The sequence below is a fragment of the Rattus norvegicus genome, chromosome 2, assembly GCF_036323735.1.
Source record: "Rattus norvegicus strain BN/NHsdMcwi chromosome 2, GRCr8, whole genome shotgun sequence".
Taxonomy (NCBI): Eukaryota; Metazoa; Chordata; class Mammalia; order Rodentia; family Muridae; genus Rattus; species Rattus norvegicus.
The window spans coordinates 30853791-30872601 of record NC_086020.1 but is presented as its reverse complement, the minus strand read 5'-3'; the positions used below and the strand labels follow the sequence as shown (position 1 = coordinate 30872601).

At 45.0% G+C, this 18811-nt stretch overlaps 1 pseudogene; it reads right to left on the bottom strand.

Moving 5' to 3' along the window:
• Nucleotides 1-463: 463 nt before the first annotated feature.
• Nucleotides 464-2489, bottom strand: Atp5f1b-ps2 (ATP synthase F1 subunit beta, pseudogene 2; annotated as a pseudogene).
• Between the last annotated feature and the right edge of the window lie 16322 nt (nucleotides 2490-18811).

Sequence of the window (18811 nt, the reverse complement as noted above, 5' to 3'; positions counted from 1 at the left end):
TGTGTGTGTGTGTGTGTGTGTGTGTGTGTGTGTGTGTGTGTGTGTATGTTTCCCACAAGGCTATATGTGCTGGTTTCAGGGTCTTTTTTTTTTTTTAAAGATTTATTTATTATATCTAGGTACACTTGTAGCTGTCTTCAGACACACCAGAAGAGGGCATCAGATCCCATTACAGATGGTTGTGAGCCACCATGTGGTTACTGGGAATTGAACTCAGGACCTCTGGAAGAGCAGTCAGTGCCCCTAACCACTGAGCCATCCCTCCAGCCCTGTTTCAGGGTCTTTATATACTGCCTTTACATGTCATTTCTCTTTTGCCTTTTTTTTTTCGAGGGATATATGCTTTATTGAAAATTTTAAATATTCTTCTGAGAGAGAATATCACATCTTCAATCAAGGCTCTTATGTGACCTACATTGCAAACTGAACTCTCAGCATGGAGGTCAGTGCAGAGTGCTGTGTTTAGCCCAAGGGCCCCTCAGGACCCATGCTCTTCTGTCAGCTTACCAGCCTTTGCCACAGCTTCTTCAATGGGTCCCACCATGTAGAAGGCTTGTTCTGGGAGATGATCATAGTCACCTTCTAAGATCTGTTGGAATCCTTTAATGGTGTCCTTCAGGGGCACCAGCTTTCCCATGTGACCTGTGAAGACCTCAGCAACCTAGAATGGCTGAGATAAGAAGCGTTGCATCTTCCTTGCCCTGGACACAGTCAATTTATCTTCCTCAGAAAGTTCATCCATACCCAAGATGGCAATGATGTCCTGGAGAGATTTGTAGTCCTGCAGGATCTTCTGCACCCCTTGGGCAACATCATAATGCTCACTGCCAACAATGTTGGGAGCCATAATTCAAGAGGTGGAGTCCAGCAGATCCACAGCTGGATAGATGCCCAACTCAGCAATAGCACGGGACAGCACAGCAGTAGCATCCAAATGGGCAAAGGTAGTTGCAGGGGCAGGGGCAGTCCAGTCATCAGCTGGCACATAGAGAGCCTGCACCAAGGTGATAGATCCCTTCTTGATGATGGTGATTCTTTCCGACATCGTACCCATGTCAGTGGCTAAGGTAGCCTACAGCAGAAGAGATTCTGCCCAATAAGGCAGATACCTCTGAGCCAGCATGGGTGAAGCAGAAGATGTTGTCAATAAACAGCAGGATATCTTGGCCTTCCTGGTCTCTGAAGTATTCGGCAACAGTCAGACCAGTCAGAGCTACCCGGGCACGAGCACCAGGCGGCTCATTCTTCTGCCCATATACCAACGCTACCTGTAGACCATAGACAAGTCAGAAAAGCCAGCAGGGTAATAAGGAAGCTACAGAGAAATGTAAGATTCCCAGTCAGAGAGATACCACTAATGGGAACGCTCACTAGATGCCAATGTTTCTGTTTGCAAATTTCCTTTTCCCATTAGACATGAAATTCAAAACACTAAAAATGATTTCTGTACTAAAAATAAGACTGCCTATGTAAGTAGCTTCCATTCTATACCTTCAAATCAGCTTTCAAACAGCCGGGTTACTTGTCAAAAAAAGGTCTATATCTCACACCAACGAGAAAAATGTACATCGGTATTCTAGAAAATGATGGTGGGAAAGACAAGTATTTTGTTTACAGAACCGGGGCACTTTGCGTCAAATGTAACACACTAGTTTTATGAATAGGTGTCATGTGGACATCCATCAACAACTCAGAGTTCACCTTGGAAGGGGCATCTTTTAGGTTGATAACACCAGATTCAATCATTTCATGGTATAAATCGTTGTCCTCATGGGTCCTCTCACCAACACCAGCAAATACAGAATAACCACCATGGGCTTAGCGACACTGTTGATTAACTCCATGATCAGTACTGTCTTCCCAATGTCAGCACCTCCTAAGAGTCTGATTTTCCCACCCTTGGGGTATGGGGACAGCAGATCCACAACCTAGTCGCCAGAATTTCCTGTTCAACACTCATCTCTATGAACTCAAGGGCCTCAGCATGCATTGGAGCGAATTGTTTGGTTTTGATAGGACCTCTCTCATCAATCGGTTCTCCAACGACATTCACGATTCTGCCCAAGGTCTCAGGACCAACAGGAATTTTGATTGGTACCCCTGAATCCAGTACTTTCTGGTCTCTAACCAAGCCTTCAGTGCCATTCATAGCAATAGTTCTGACCGTGCTCTCCCCTAAATGCTGGGCTACCTCCAAAATCAGTCTGCTCTCCCTGCCTTGCACTTCCAAGGCATTTAGGATGGGTAGTAATCCCTCATTCAACTGGACATCCACCAGGGCGCCCATGACTGCCACAATTCGCCTGGTGGTGGTGCCTGCCTTCGGGGCTGCAGATACCGGTGCCGAATAGTCTCTGGCAGGATGGACCCCGGCGGGAGCCGCTTGCAGTAGAAGCTGCGCCTGTGGCAGCACAGCTGAAGGGCTGAGTCCCTATAAGGCCTCCGAGGCTGAGGCCAAGGCTGAGGCCACGCCCCACAAGACTCAACATGGCGGAGTCTGGGTGGAGACTGCACTTTTGCCTTCTTTAGTGGCTCACAGTTTATGTTTCCGAGATGAGGTCAACATCATGACCTTGAAGACCACTAGTGAAGATGTTACATAGACTTCTCTTTGGTTTGGCTTGGGCTGGTGTTTTCTGGAGCTCACATGGAGTTCAGACATTATAGTAATCAGGATTCTCTAGAGTCACAGAACATATGGAATTTCCTGGAATGATTTACAGTCTGCAGTCCAATGAACCCAATGATGGGCAGTTGTGAATGGGAAGTCCAAGAATCTAGTAATTGCTCAGTCCCATGAGGCTAGCTGTTTAAGCTGGTCTTCTTCATAAGCTGGGATCCTGAAGAAGTAGGTTCCAGCAGATATGCTGGCAAACAAGTGCAAGCCAAATGAAGAACAAATACTTCCTTTTCCCATTGTCTTCTATAGGCCTCTAGCAGAAGGTATGGCCCATATTAAGGTGTGTACCACCACACCTGGATTTGGGACTTTGCTGTGTCCCAGGTTGACCTTGAATTTAGAGATCTGCATGCCTCGGTCTCCTGGAATTAAAGGTGTGTACCACCTTGGCTAGACCTAAGCATTTCTTGGCCACTATGCCTCAAGAGATGGATCCCAGGTGTGCCCTCCATTTCTGGATTGTAGTTCATTCCAGATGTAGTCAAGACATAAAAAAGCATCTCATGCTTACGCCAGCTATCACCAGCCGCCAACCAGTGGACAGGCGGAGACTACATTCTTCCCTTTTATCCAGGGTCTGTCACACCAGGCTGGCTCTGTCTCTCTGGAGCTCTGTCCTGTCATTTCACCAAGGTACCATGGCTTGCTGTTGCCATCCACGCCCGGCTTTTCCAAATTCCATGGCTGGCTGGGATACACTCTTGCACACCAACCTCTGCCTCTGTACCTTTCTCTGGAACCCAGTTGAGTCGTTGAGTGAAGGAAAACACACACAATCTTAGTTTAGAATCAACAGGTAACACAACCACTGGGGGAAGAACCTAACATCTTAATACAAATTATTCTGTTAGAAATCCTCCAGGGGCAGATCCTGGCGGATCCGCCACTCAATCGGCAGCCTCTGGCTTCCTCCATTCTGTCTGCCTCCCTCTTCCCGACCTGGAACTCCCGCCTACTCGCCTGTGATTGGTTCCTTGTAATGTTTATTTATTAGGGGAAAATCCTACCATAAGCCACCACTATCTTTTTGTTCAGCATACTACAAGACCTATATCCTTTGTGCGTAATGGCACAAGATGCTGATATTTCCTCTAACTGGTAATTTGAGTCCTCATTTCTTGGAGAAGACTGTGTCTACTCAGTGTCTCTACCACAAAAAAAACAAAGCTACTGTTTTTCCCTTTGGCACTGATAAAGATTTTTATGGCAAAAATACGTTGAGGCTAAGCAAATTCTATTTCTTCTTGAAGTGTAGTCCACTCCTCTTAGCATTCATTGATAGATCTTGCCTGGAACAATGCTTATTTCGTATTCTGACGGTGAGACTCAATTTCCTTTATTCTTTGGCGCTTTTGATCGAGATTCTGTGAGGGAAAACTAGCCCTCATCTTCTCCCATAAATTAGTATCAGCATGGTTTGGCTGCCATTTATTTTAGGTTGTGAGGTAAAATCCAGTATTAGTGCTATTGTTTTAGTGTCAACCACTGAGGACTCCATCAGTTCTGCTGTGTTCTTTTTCTGGTGCTATACGATGTGAGAGCATTAGTTTGTGGTTTTGCTTTTTTCATTATTTAAAAAAAATAAATCTAGTGCAATTCTGGCTCTAAAGACGGGAAAGAACTAGTGAAAAAAATGTTCATTCACTTCTGAGTACAAATGTAAGATTTTTCTCAATATAAGACAGAACCTATGGGTACAAAGAGTAAAGTGATCAAATGTCAATTCCCGGAACACTTGTGTGAAAACCCCAAACTGAATTTGTACGTCCCATGGTTCATTTTCAAAGGGGCCTGTTTAGGTCCAGCTACAAAGCAACAGAAAACACTGACCCCTGAGCATGTCTGCTGGTCTAGCTTTTTCCTCAACATTCAAGTCCCACCAAGCTCCTCCTTGCAAACCAGAAATTTGGAGTAGACAAATATGAGCAGACAAGATGATGCAGTCGATAAACTTTCAAACAGACAAGTTGTAAAACTTACAGATGAACCCTCACACAATTTTTGTTAAGAAAAGGAAAACTGTAAGGGCCATAGGGAAGCAGGCTGCCTGCATGGTGGGCAGCTGTGCACTCTGCCAATCATCAACAAAAGGGAGGAAAGGTGAAGCACTTAGGTTTCATAAACCCAATGTAGGTTGATGCTTGACAAGGTCCTTAAACAGACTGCCTGGTTGGTTTCACTACTCTAAGCTTCTGCGGCTCTTGGATCTGTCAGAAGTATCGAAATGAGGATCTTGAAGAGGCATCCAAATGCCTTTATCCAGTGCAGTGCTAGCTACGAAAGCCCAACTATAGAAGCAATCCAAGTGTCTCTTGACAGGTGAATAGATAAACGAAACACAGCATAGATACTAGCAATAGTCTTCAGTGGAATAAAGAAAGAGTCTGCATTTATAACGTGAATGAGCTGGTAAGCCAGTAGTAGGATAAATACTGCAGGACTCCACCTCTGTGGTGAGCTAAAATTAACCAAATGCATAGAAGCAGAGTGTGCGAGGCTACAGTATATAGGCAGGGAGCTTGTTAGAATCAGAACATCTAACATCTGAAAGACTGGCAATGCAAAATGTCGACAAGGAGCACCCAGAACTTTATACCTTGTTAGCAGTTGTGGCGAATCACAGGTAAGGGAGGCAGTGTGGCCATCCCTGGTGAAGGCTGCTCGATCATCTTCAGAGAGTTTTAAGGTAATCATAAGACTTCACATGCCAGTCCAGTTTTGGAGAGAAAGGGCGGCTTGGAGACTGAACATGGGCGCTTTATACATGGAATGCATGCACTGTACGGCTGAGTTGTAAACTCCAGTTTCTGCTTCTGTGAGCAAGACACACTATCAGTTTTAACCATTATAAAACACTTCTACCTGAAAAGCATTGTACTGACCTCAGTGCTAAGTGATTATTCTTGTATTATCATAATGCACACATAAGCACCCGATGAACGTGGACATGTGAGTGATTCTCTGGTCATTACTGCCTACTCTCTAGTCTCATTCCTTTCTGTTGACTTGCCTGGAACACATTATTGGCCCAGATTGGCCTTGAATTCATGGGAATTCACCTGTCTCGGCCTCCTAAGTGCTTGAATTGTATCATAAGCTACCAGCCCTATTTTGGACACTGTGAATGGCCATGGGGTGAAGATGATCCCTTTCACATACTGATTTAATTTCCTATGAGTATGCAACCAGTAGTGGGGTCGTCAGATTCTATGCTTGAGATTACATACACACATATACACATATGTAGATGTATGTTCAGAGATTTTTGAGGAAACCCCATGCTTCCCTCCATATGCTTGCACTAATTTTCACTCCAAAGCCACCAGCTAAGAGTCCTCTTTCCTCGCTGCTCTCCCTAAAGCTCATCTTTTACGTGTTTGACAGCAGGCAGTCTAACTGGGATGAAGCACTGTCTCACTTTGCCAAGGGTCCAGGTTGGCCATTCGTATGTTTCCCACAGGACATCTGTCCATATCAGGAACAAGTGGGACCAGTTTGATGCCCCACTTCCAGCTTGACCGCCCCATTGTTTCTTTCTCTTGACTGATTATTGTGCCCAACAGAAAAGGTAGAAGTGAATAAAGCTTGTCCGGAAATGTCTCTTTTACCACCCCCCTTTGTTGTAGAAAATAATCACCTCTAAGGATTTTTGAAATCCTCACCCTGTACTTTCGACCTTTAGATATTGCCGTTGAGAAATTAGATTTCGGGGCCACAGAAGTGGCTCAGTAGCAAAGCCAGCAGCTTGGTAATTGTCAGATCTGATGACCTGAGTTCAATCCCCAAAATCCGTGTGGTGAAAGCAGAGAACCAACAAACAAGTTGTCCTCTGACTTTCACATGTGTGCAGGAGCACGCACACACGCACACACACGCACGCACACACACATACACATACACACACATACACACACACACATACACACACAGATACATACAAATACACACACATACACACACATACACACACATACACACACATGCACATGCGCGCACATACACACACACAGACACACATGCACACGCACGCACACACACACGCACACACACATACACACATACACACATACACACACATACACACACATACACACAGACACACACAGACACATACATATACACACACACAGACACACAGATACATACACACACACAAATACACATGCATATGCATACATACAAATATGCATACACAGTAAATAAACCTTTAAAGCTTTTATAAAAGAAGCCTGATACACACACACACACACACACACATACACACACACACACACACACACACACACACACACAGGTTCTGATCTCCATGGAAGCTTTTAAGATTTTGTTTCCTTCTAGTATTCTCCCGGTTCAAAGAATATTATTCTATTGGGTGTGTTTGCTTTCATCTTGCTATAAATTTTATGATTCCCTTAAAGGTAGAAACTTTTAAAATTATTTATTTGAAAAAAAAAAACTCCCATCCCCATTTTCCTGTTTCTTTCTTCTTTTTCTGTTGGTACATCACGTACACACTGGATTTCCTTGATTAATTCTCTAATTTTCTTCCCTTTCTTTTTTTGTCTCCTGTTAATTTGCTTTTTGATTCTGCTTTCTGGGAGAGTCTCTTGACTCATTTGGCGCACCTCCCTCTCATCTCTGAAACTACCCGTTTTTTGTTTGTTTTTTTTTTTATTTCTTCATTCACTTATTATCTGTGCGGGGCTGTGGACCTTTCTCATTGGATGCTGTCTGAGAGGAGAGGAGGCTTTTAGCAGCTTCCTCACAGTGATCCTTCTTAAAAGACATCGGTCTCTGGTCATTGGAAAGAGTGAGAATGTATACAGAGACGTCGCTCGCTAGCTGAGGACACACAGCAGGTTGAAATTTCATGCTCAAAGGTTGTCAATACCTTATTCTTTCCTCTCCAGGAACATGTACTTTGTCGGGGGAGTGAAGAATCTTCCAGTCTTTTTTTCTGCTGTGTATGCCTGCTGTTAACATTTATTTTCATTCAACATTTTTATTAAAACTTTATTGCTGTGAGCGTATGAGTATGAATGTGTGTGTGTGTGCGCGTGCGCGCACGCACGCGTGCGTCCGTACGCACATTCTTGCCAGAGGATAATCTCTTGTTTGAGACAGGGTCTGCTGTACTTTACCACTGTGTGTGAGGCTCTCCCGCCGGTCACTGAGCATTTGTGTATTCCATGCGGGGTTACAGATGTGTATGCTACAGTGTCGCAGATTTACGTGGGCTCTGTGCATCAAGCTTATCCAGCAAGAACGCTACTTACTGAACCATCCTCCTAGGCCGGTTGTTAGCATTGTTGAAGGAAAGGGAAAAGAGAACCCAGCAGTCTCCCAGTTCATACCCCAAATTTCTCTTAGTTCTACAGAATGTATTCTCATGTTTCTTTCTTCCCCATCCTTCCTTGCTGTAGCTGACATCTTTTTTTTTTTTTTTTGGTTCTTTTTTTCGGAGCTGGGGACCGAACCCAGGGCCTTGCGCTTCCTAGGTAAGCGCTCTACCACTGTGTAGCTGACATCTTTGATTCTAGATTTTCTTCAGTCCAGTTTTCCCAGACACTGAACTTTGTTACCTCTCTCTCTTGCTCTCTGTGTGTGTGTGTTATGTATGTGTGTGTGTGGTATGTATGTATGCATGCATGAATGTATGCATGCATGTATGTATGTATGCATGTATCTATGTATGTATATATGTATGTATGAATGCATGTGTGCAGTTTTATGTTTAGCATCGCTTTCTGCCCCTCATTGATAGCTACTGACACTCGGTCCTCGACCAGACTGCCTGAATTCTGTCAGATGAATTTCTTTTCTTGGGCTGTCTGCTAGTTCGGATCCTGCCCTGCACCTTATCCACTCTGAAGTTAATGTGCTGCTTCTCTACTTCCTTCCAGTCTTCTGTCGCCGCCTCTTACCCGTCTGACTCATGTTCCCTTTGTCTCTGTGATTGTATACACTTTAAATTTCTGTATTCTTATTTTAAATAGCCTTTATAGGGAGAGGATATAAACACACTTGGCCAATATGCCATATTTAACAAACTGCCTATAAAGAATTTGGATAAAATAGCTAATTTTATAATGCTTGCTATAAAATGGACAAGCTTTATAAACGCAGTCATCTCAAGCTGGTTTAATGCACAGGAAAAAAATAAAAGGAAGAAAGGGTGAGCAGTATTCCACACAAGAGACAGATACTGGTGACTTTTAGTTCCCCTGTTAGCCTTTTCTTCCCAAGTATCTGTGCAGAGCAAAAATGACTTTTGTGACCAAAATAGATAATTACTAAAAAATAGTATTCAAAGTAGAGGAAATGAGGAATTATGAGATTATCTCAGTGGGAAGTACTGTCCTGTAGGCACACTGTGTGCAACTGGAATTGTGCACAATTGGAGAATTCTGATTCTGCTGCCCATGAAGAAGCAACATTGCTAACACCACCTACGTTTGCTGTTCTTAAGTCGCTTTCCTTCTTTTCTTTTTAATAAGTTACATATTTTATTATTTTTATGTGCAGTGGTCTTTTGCCTGCATGTGTGCCTGTGTCAGATCTCCTGGAACTAGAGTTACAAATAGTTGTGAGCCACCATGTGGTGGCTGGGAATTGAACTCAGGACCTCTGGAAGAACAGCCAGTGCCCTTAACCACTGAGCCATCTCTCCAGCCTCCTTTTCTCATCTAACAGGAATCACGGTCAGAGAGAAAGCATGCTGGCCCTATGCTGAGGAGCAGCAGAGCCGGAGTTTGGATGCACTGAGTCCAACTCCTCAGCGGTATCTTAACTGTAACTTTATAATCTCACCAAATATAGTCCTCCCTCAGTATTTGCAAGAAGTTGGTTCCAGGACCACCCAGGAATTCCAAAATCTGGGAATGCTCAAGTCCCATACACAAAATGACATACAACATTTGTGCCTAACCTTCGCATGTTTTCCTGCATACCTTAAATAATTCCCTGATTGCTTATAGTATCTAACACAGGGTCAAGTCTATGGTCCTAAGTAGCTTCCAGGGAGAATGTACTGTTTCAGGAATCTCTACATGTTTTGCACAGATGCAATCTTTACCCAAATGCATCCACGATTGGTTGAATTTATGGGTGATGGCTACGGAAGGCCATATCCATTCTTATTTATCTCTTTATACACATTTGTGCTTACATCTGTGCTTTTTCAAGTGTATTGGCTGTGGAACAAACTATAAATCGAACACAAGAACAAAAGCCAACAGGACACCTCATGAAGCAAGCAGCAGAGGTGTCTGTCTATATGCCTACTTCTGTTAGAGTTCCCATCTCCCTTTCTCTCTCCTACAGGGCCCCATGCCAATGACTAGTCTCCCACACATGGAAATAGGGAGCCCTTGCTTCTGCCTGCCCTCAGAGCGAGCAGCCCTCACACCTGTCCAGCCTTGTGTTTTCTGAGGGCTGTAGCAGTATGTTATGGCCCCGGGTCTTGGTTTCACTGCTGTGAATGGAATGGAGGAGACATCTTGCCAGCCAGAACACATTAAAGGTTCACCGCAGATGCCCCCAAACCACTGCTGTGTGTCTTTCCCGACAGACTAGTTTAGACTCCCGTGGGTTTCCAGGAATGTAGGAGGTTTTTCTTTCCACTCCATTGTTTCAAAGCTCCAATTAAAGAGGGCCACATGCACTGCTCCCAGGGCATGGAGGGAGCTAGGATTTCAATGATCTGGAATGACTTGATTTTCTTTAAAACATGTTTTACAAGTAAGTGGTATGTAGACACCATTCTAAATATATTCTTTCTGATGATCTGAGACTCGACACTTGATTCTAATTGGCAAGGGATTTGTCATTATACAGCTCTTCTGTCTATCAGTCTTTTCCTTGCTTCTTAGTATGTTGCACACTGTATGTACATGTATGTTGTGTGTATGTATATTTAGTATGCTGTAGTCATAGATCATAATTCATGCATTTAAAGTGGACGGTTGAGCTTGATGGCTCAATTGGTAAGGTACTTGCCATACAACTTGGAGGTTCTGCCAGGCACAGAAGCTCCAGTCTGGAATCCCAGCTCTCAAGAGGGCTGCCATCTTTATGGCAGATCCCTAGGTCTACAAGCAGGCATGGCCCAGGCCAGTGAGAGAGCATGTTCTGGATACAAGGTGAATGGTGTTTGGAGGGGAATTACACAAAGACTGTCCTCTGGCATCCACATGCATGAGCACACATGTACACACATATTCAAATGGACACATATGCACACACACTTGAACACATACACACACACACACGAGTGGAAAACTCAGTGTCTCTTAAGCATAGTCACAGAACTGTACAATCATCAAGGGCACAGGTTTAGGACATCCACATCGTTGTAAGAAGAAAAGCGCAGCAAATCCAGTGCCCAGGTTGCAATCCTCAATAACAGAGTGTAGAATTCTTTGGGAAAACTGGATGATTTTAGAACTGAACCTGGGATCACACAGATGAGACAAGAGTAATTTTGTATCAACTAAGAAAAGGAGTTCTTAAAAACTGACCAAAACACCTGAAACACAAACTCCACATTCGTGGGGGCCTCACCAAAGAGAACCAGGAGCCAGATGAAATAGCTCCCAGCTATTTGACTGTGATAGTTTCCTGGGGAAGAGGTTTCTTTAAGGTGTGGCCCCTGGTAAACAGATTACCCTCCAGTAGATGACCTCATACCAATGGACAGCCCAAACTGGACTTGAGAGAGAGAGAGGGGGGGGGGCATGGTTAAGAGTATTTTGGGTACTATGTAGGAGTTAGGGGAATGTGTGGGGGTGAATATGATCCAATACATTGTATGAAATTCTCAAGGAATTTAGAAAAATATATTAAAAAGAGAAAGAGCTCTCAAATGCCAAGAGCTGGAAATTTAAGCAGTAAAATAAAGCAGTACTCGTTCATAACTCAAGATCAAATAAACACGTAAGGGTCCATAATGATGTGAATTAGTGACTCATTAAAAAAGTAATCGGGAGGCAAAGAAAATGAATCTTTGCTACATTGAATTTGGAACAACTTACAGTTTTAGGAATTTCTCTCTCGTCATTAGTATTCTCTACTCCATTAGATGTTGTCATTGGACAGCTTTAATTTTGAAAACATTTTCTTGGGTGTTTTGAAGTCTCTGTCGTCCACTCTGGTAGCCCGCCCTTTTACAGGCTGTTTCTGCTGCTTGATGGTTTCCCTGCCTATGGGTCCTACTTCCGAGCCTTCCTTCCACATCTCAATATTTGTTGAATGTTTTTGATAAAATATTGCAGCAGCTGTTGGTTCTGGCCTCTTTGCCCTCTCCGAGGCGTTATTTTGGCTCTCATCTACTGAATCATTTGGGTGGTTCACTTTACGCTGTTTCCTACCTTGGGAAGCTCAGGGGATAATCAGAGGATGGAGATTGGGTTGGATACAAGGTCCCTTTAGGGTGGCAGCAGCTCAGACAGTACTCTTCTCTGGGTCATCCCCCATCCCGTCTGTCCATCCTGCGCTCTCATCACTCCGGCCTTTCTCTAATTCCTGGCTGATGGACCCACTGCTGTCTTCAACATGGCCTTGGGTGTAGTCGTTTCACAGTCTGTCTAATCCTGTTGGGTCCAGTCACCTTGGTGGGGTAGCTTTGAGGTTTCTTCTGACTGAGGAAGACTTTTAAAAACACAACCCCAACCTTCTCTTAACTGATGAAACAGCTGACCTCGGAGCGAACTTGTTGCTCTCCTAAAGAGACCCGCTGCCCTCAATTGCTACCCAACCTCCTCTGACCTTAAGAGTGTCTCCAGGCTTGACCTTCCCCAGTGGTCTGCTTCAAACAGAGTTGGCTTCCCCTGGGGATCTTTGGCTTTCTGTTCTTATGGTCTCTCCATGGCCTTTATGCTCTGGGTAAAACTTCTCAGCTGCTGATATGAGGGATGAGTGGAACCCTCACACCAACAAAAAGACTCTCTGGGAGGGGCTGTAGCCACTGAGCCTCCCAGCTTACTTCTACCGGCCTGGAACCAGCACTCTATGAGCAAGCTGAGGTGATACAACCTCCTTATCACTGTGGATGTTGGAGAGGACGGGAGTGACCTCCCGGCTGAACTTGGAAGGACTTCAGAAGCTGAGAAACCATGGCCAACCCTTCTTAGTCAAGTGCTTTGTTCTCTGCACTGGGGCCGTACAGGCCCAGTGTGGAGCTTCTGAGTCTTCGAGCTGTGGGGTGTGGGGGAGGGGGAGAGTAGCCTGGAATCCATGTGCTACACAGTCTGGCTGTTCTTACCGAACTTGACTGGAATTTCTTGAACGAATGTTTCTTAATTTTCTGTTATGCCCTTAGTATAATTGCCGGAGACCTGTCAGGAAGGGTTGCGTTTGAAAGTAATTCTCACCTGGTTGCTTTGCCAGGGAGCAGCTGGCTCTGTGGGCCCATGCCCCCTTCTCAAGGGGATCCCCCCCACACCCCCATTGCTTATCTCAAGTCTCCAACATAGCTTGTTTTTCTTCAACTCCCTGGTTGTTCAACTGTCTGCACACTTAATTCACATTTCCTCTTTGACAGACTCTTGGGGCAGTGGAGTGAGTCAAATTCCTGATGGAGAAAGGCAGAGAAGGATATGATCCTGGCCTGGGTGTCTACCCATGTTGCTCTGGTCTTTCTGTACAGTGTCCTCAATGTGCTAGGCTTAGTGAGTAGGACATCCAGACACCAGCCGCAATTAGTCTAGGAATTCACTGCTGCAAAGCCACTGGACTGAAGAAGTGTGACTACAGCCTCCCCTCCAATTAACCAGCCAAATTCAGTTGAACTCACTGTTGTAAGCTATACAGAACATGGGGTAGTGTAACGTGATTCAGAATGAGTTTATTTTGGTGCTGATTTTAGGTACCCTGTAAGAAAGGACTTAAACGAAAAGGGTCTGGGAAGACAGTTCAGATAGACGGTAAAGAAAATAGGTAAAGTGTGTCAGGCAAGCCTGAGGTCTTGAGTTTGATCTGGAGAATGCACAAAAAAACCCAAGAGTGGACGGTCGCTCGCATCGGTACAGTGAGTGCTGTGGAAGGCGAAGCAAGGGGCTGGTCTGGGGTTTCAGAGCCAGTCTGACTAAGCAGTCTGATGAGCTGCAGGTTCAGGGAGACGCCACTGTCTTAAAAATAAAGCAGACAGCATCCGAGGACTACCACCCTTTGTACTTGCACATCCACACACGCACACATGCACACCACACCACATACCACACACACTGCACCCACACTTACATCACATACACACCACACACACATACCACACATCACACACACACACACACACTGTACCCACATTTACATCACATACACACCACACACACACACACCACACATACCATACATTACACACACACATACCACACATACACACACACCACATATATACCACACAACCACCACCTACAGACCCCACACACTGCATGCACACCACAAACCGTGCACATACATATACACACACCATACACATACACACATCACACATACATACACTACATATACAAACATACTGTACACACATACATCACAGTACACATCACACATATACACCACACACACCATACACACCACACACACACCACATCACATATATACCACATACACACCACATATACATACACATCACACATACATATACATACACATCACACATACATACACATATACACCACACCACATAAACACACACACCTCACCACCCCCCACATCACACCACACACACACAATGCCACACAAACACACACATTGCACATACATACATCATACTACTACACACCACATAAGCATGCATACACCACAAGCACACAACACCATACAAACACACACCATACCACCCCCACACAAACATGCACACTACACAAACACACACATACCATACCACCCAAACACACACACCATACAAACACACATATGCATACACACATGTGCACACACACATGCACATATCCATTTTTAAATTGAAGGTGTACAAAGGAAAGGACAGATCCCTGCAGACAGTGCTTCTCAGGGACAGGGCATTAAAGCTTCCTGAAGGTGGTGACAACTGTAATGTTTCTTTTTAATTTTAAATTTTATTTTCCTTTATATGTATGAGTGAGTGTTTTGCCTGCATGTATGTCTTAAGTACCACTTCAGTGTCTGGTGCCCATGGAAACAAGCAAGATGTTTTATGTCCTTGAACTGAGTTATAGATGGTTGTGAGCAGCCATATGGGTGCTGGGAAGGGAACCCAGAGAAACCAGGGCTCTTAACAGCCAAGCCGTCGTCCCTCCATGCCTGAAGCTCATCTCTTTTAAAAACAAACAGAAAAGAATCAAACCAGTTTAGGCTAGCATATCTGTTGTCATGAGTATAGAAGGTCTCTAATACTATTCTTACCGCTTCACTTGAAGAGTATCCCACCAACACTTTACTTTGCTCCATAGGCCTAGAAAATTTGAATAATATGGTACTGAACTTAAGTGCAAGCACAGACCGAGCACACATCACAATTGAAATTTCATGTTATCTCTTGGTGAAGGCTAAAGTAGCTAGTTCCTTTCATAAAAACCAGCCAACGCAAACACTATCTGGAGACATCAGAAATTATAAAGCAGTGTGAAAATGATTGGAGTTTTTCGAAAAGGGCATACACACCGGGTGAAAATTCTCCATAGTACCCAAACTGTTTACACAAAAGTATCAAATTGGTTCCTGTGACCTTAAGTTTGATTTTAAAGGGGGCATTATTCTGAATTCTCTCTTCTAATTAGTTATATCGCAGACCTTGAAACACTGGGAGTCTAAGCACACAAAAGGAAAAAAACTGCTTTCATTCATTCTTCCATCTGCTTTTTTTGTAGCTTCAGGTAGGGTCAATCTTTTTATTTTTTGAGAAGTACTGTCAGGATTAGCTTGGCCAGGCAGAGGGCCCTAGGGCCTCGGGTGACTTAAAAGCGGAGGATATGAGGGGACCCTTCTGATTTATACGGGGGGGGGGGGCGCTGGAGGGAGGGCTGGGGGGAGGGGGGGATGGGGACTGAGGTTAATTAGGAGCTACCAGCTGAGAGGCGATTGTTATGGACTAGAAACTACTGCTCATATCGGCAGCGTTTTTTCAGGTTAAGAGCAACCTTCCAGGGGAGGCCCGGGATCTTGGCCATGGGCTGGCTGCCACCTCCACCTCGGTCTAGGTCTCCGTCTAGGTTTTAGCTGCTTTCATAGTCCCGAAGCCGGCTTCAAATTCACACATTTGTCAGATGGGGCAGTGGTGGAGACTCACCCTTTTCCTGTGCTACACATCTCAGGGCCACGTTAGGTGTGTTTTCCAAAGACACTGTGTTTCAACCGCCAGAGCGTCTCCTTCTTTTCTGTTCGTCTCACCTCCCTCCCTCGCCCTTTTTTCTGAGGCAGTCAAATCTTGAGGAAACAGACACTACCTTGACACACCCTCTTCCCATTTAAAGAGAAACAAGGTTTTGCTGAGAAATTAAACTTCAGCAAAAACGATCAGGAACTAATTTTGTCCTCACTCTTGAGTTTCCGGACAACTGTCCTGGTTCTTCGACAGCTTGCCTTAATGGCTGGACAGAGACCTCCTGAGTGACGAGAGCATTACAGCAATGCGGCTTTTGCTTTTCAAGCCTCATGTTGCCCCGTGGAAGACCTACATAACCGGGCGGAAGGAGAATAGTGTGCAGAAATCAAAGAAACGGTGGTTCTAGAAACTTCTTGGCGCCCAAGAAGACTGACCGCAACTGATTATATGTGTGGTCAGGTTTCCCCAGATTCTTCCAACATCACCGCTCTCTCGAATCCTCACCTCTAACACTGGCAGCCGGAGGAAGGGAGTCAATTCATTCTGGACATCCAGGCTCTCTGGCACTGTCTTTAACCCCCCTCACTTCCCTCAAATCGCACCAGTGGGCCACTCCATGTGGTTCAGAATTTACTTCCCTGGAAGAAATGTGTGTCCAAAATGGGCCAAGAGACTCAACCTAGGTAGGGAGATTAACTTGGATAGAATTCCTTTGGACAGATGGAGACAGGAGAATGTCTACAGGGCTCCCTCCCCCCTCCCTCCCTCCCCCTTCCTCTCCTCCCCCTCTCTCTCTCCCTCTCTCTCTCTCTCCATCTTTTAGCTGTGCAGTTTTGGGTTAAGGGTTTTCCTGGAAGGTACATGGGCAAACAGCTGTCTCTGTGTTAATGGACTCTCGAAACATAGTAACCAGGACAGTGTGTATGTGACATTGTATTTTCTTCCCACTCCTACCCTCCCCTAACCTCTTTTCTCTTACTCTAGCTATCCTGTGGGTATTTCCCAGGAGTGAAGGGATACTTAGAACCTTCCCGGTATTGTGCTTTCTGTGTGTTCTGTCTGCCACAGATTCAAGTGTATGAACGCTTGGTTCACAGCAGCCGCAGGGTTCTGAGAAATGGTTGAAGTTTCAGGAAGTGAGGCCTGACTGCTACTGGTGGGTCACTGGGGATGGGTTTTTGAAGGATATCATCTGTCCCTGCTTCTGAGCCTACGTTTTGCTCTCTGCCTGATTCAATGTGACCCACTTCATGCTCCCTTGTACACAGGCTGCTTATTGCCCATACCATCCCTATCAGGGTAGATGGAAACTCCCTAAAACCAACGACCAGTATAAATCCTTCCTTCTTTAGGTCACTTCTGACAGCTATGTTGTCATAGTGAGACAAAAAACAACGGATACACCCAGGCCTGCCCTGTGCTCTGTAGCCATTCTTTTGGTGACTTTGCAGCTTCCTTTTCCTTCTACTCCTTTCCACTCTTCCTCCTCCTCTTCCTCTTCCTCCTCCTCCTCTTCCTCTTCCTCCTCCTCCCTCCTCTCTACTCTCTTCTCTCTCCTCTCTCCTCTTCTTCCTCCTTGTTCGTCTTCCCATTCAACCCCCTAACACTGCATAGGTGAGAAAAAAGGATAGGGAGGAAAGGGGGTGATGATGTCATCATAGCACTTCCTGCTGATTTGGGGACATCTTGTTCCTCAGCGTTTGCACATGCACATGTGTACATAGGCATGTGTTGTGGGGACCTGATGTTGGGCGTCTTCCCCCATCACTCTCCACTATCTTTACTGAGCCAAGATCTCTTGCTGAAACAGGAGCTCACGGACTATGAATAAGCCTAGGCCAGCTTGCCTTGGGTAGCCCTGTTTCTGCCTTCTGAAAGTGAGGGCCGCAAGTGGATACTACATTTGCCAAACTATGTACATGGTTGCTGTAGTTTCAAGCTTGAGTCGTCTCCCCTGAAGTTTTCCACACAGTTCCCACACAGTTCCGAGGTGAGTTTTTTTTTTTTTCTTGTTTTTTGTTTTTTGTTTTTTTTCCCTCTGAGTGCTTTTGTGTTCGCCAAGGTTTGTAATTCTTTCTTTTTTCACTTTTTCCTTTGGGGGAAACCCATAGCCGGGCTGGTTAAGTTGAAAGAAGATCCTGGCAGGGCTTTCGGTGGGATTTTACATTCCTGTCTTTAATTTGCCAGCCTAAGCTTCCAGTTAATTTTGATCCTCCACTTTTGTGTTTTCTTTCTTCTCTACTTGGCAAAACTCCCTGTGTCCCTTAAAGCCCAGCTAAATGTGACCTGGGGGAGGCTTTTCTTGTCACTTCCTTCCAGTCTTTGTTGTCTCCTACGGATTCTTATTCCCAGTTCTGTCCTTGCCTCTAGACCTCCCGTGTCCACAGAGAGGGAGCAGCACACATAAATAGTCACAGTGTCTAGAAAATGTCAGGCCACATCTCATCCGATGTGAAAGGCTTTGGTGTACCAGGTCTGTTCAGCCAGCTCCTGTCCTCCTGCAGCTTCTTTGAACTTTCCACCAAAGTCAAATCTGGCCTCTGGATGCTTTGCTACCGGTCTTCCCTGGAACAACTTCTGATTTTATCTGCGTCTATCCAAATCTTCTCCAGGGTCCAGCCTCCTACCCCGTAAGACTCAGTGGAGTAGATGAAACCAGGCAGCTGTCAGCTTACCTTAGCTTTGAAACTGCCAAGGCTTGGCCACAGTTTTCTCAGTCCTTCCCCTCTGTTCCCTTGCTCAGTAAGACTGCACGCTTCCCAAGAGCACGAGCCGTGACTGACACCCCCCAGTCATCTTCCTGGTGTCCAGGCAAGCAAGCAATCCTTCAG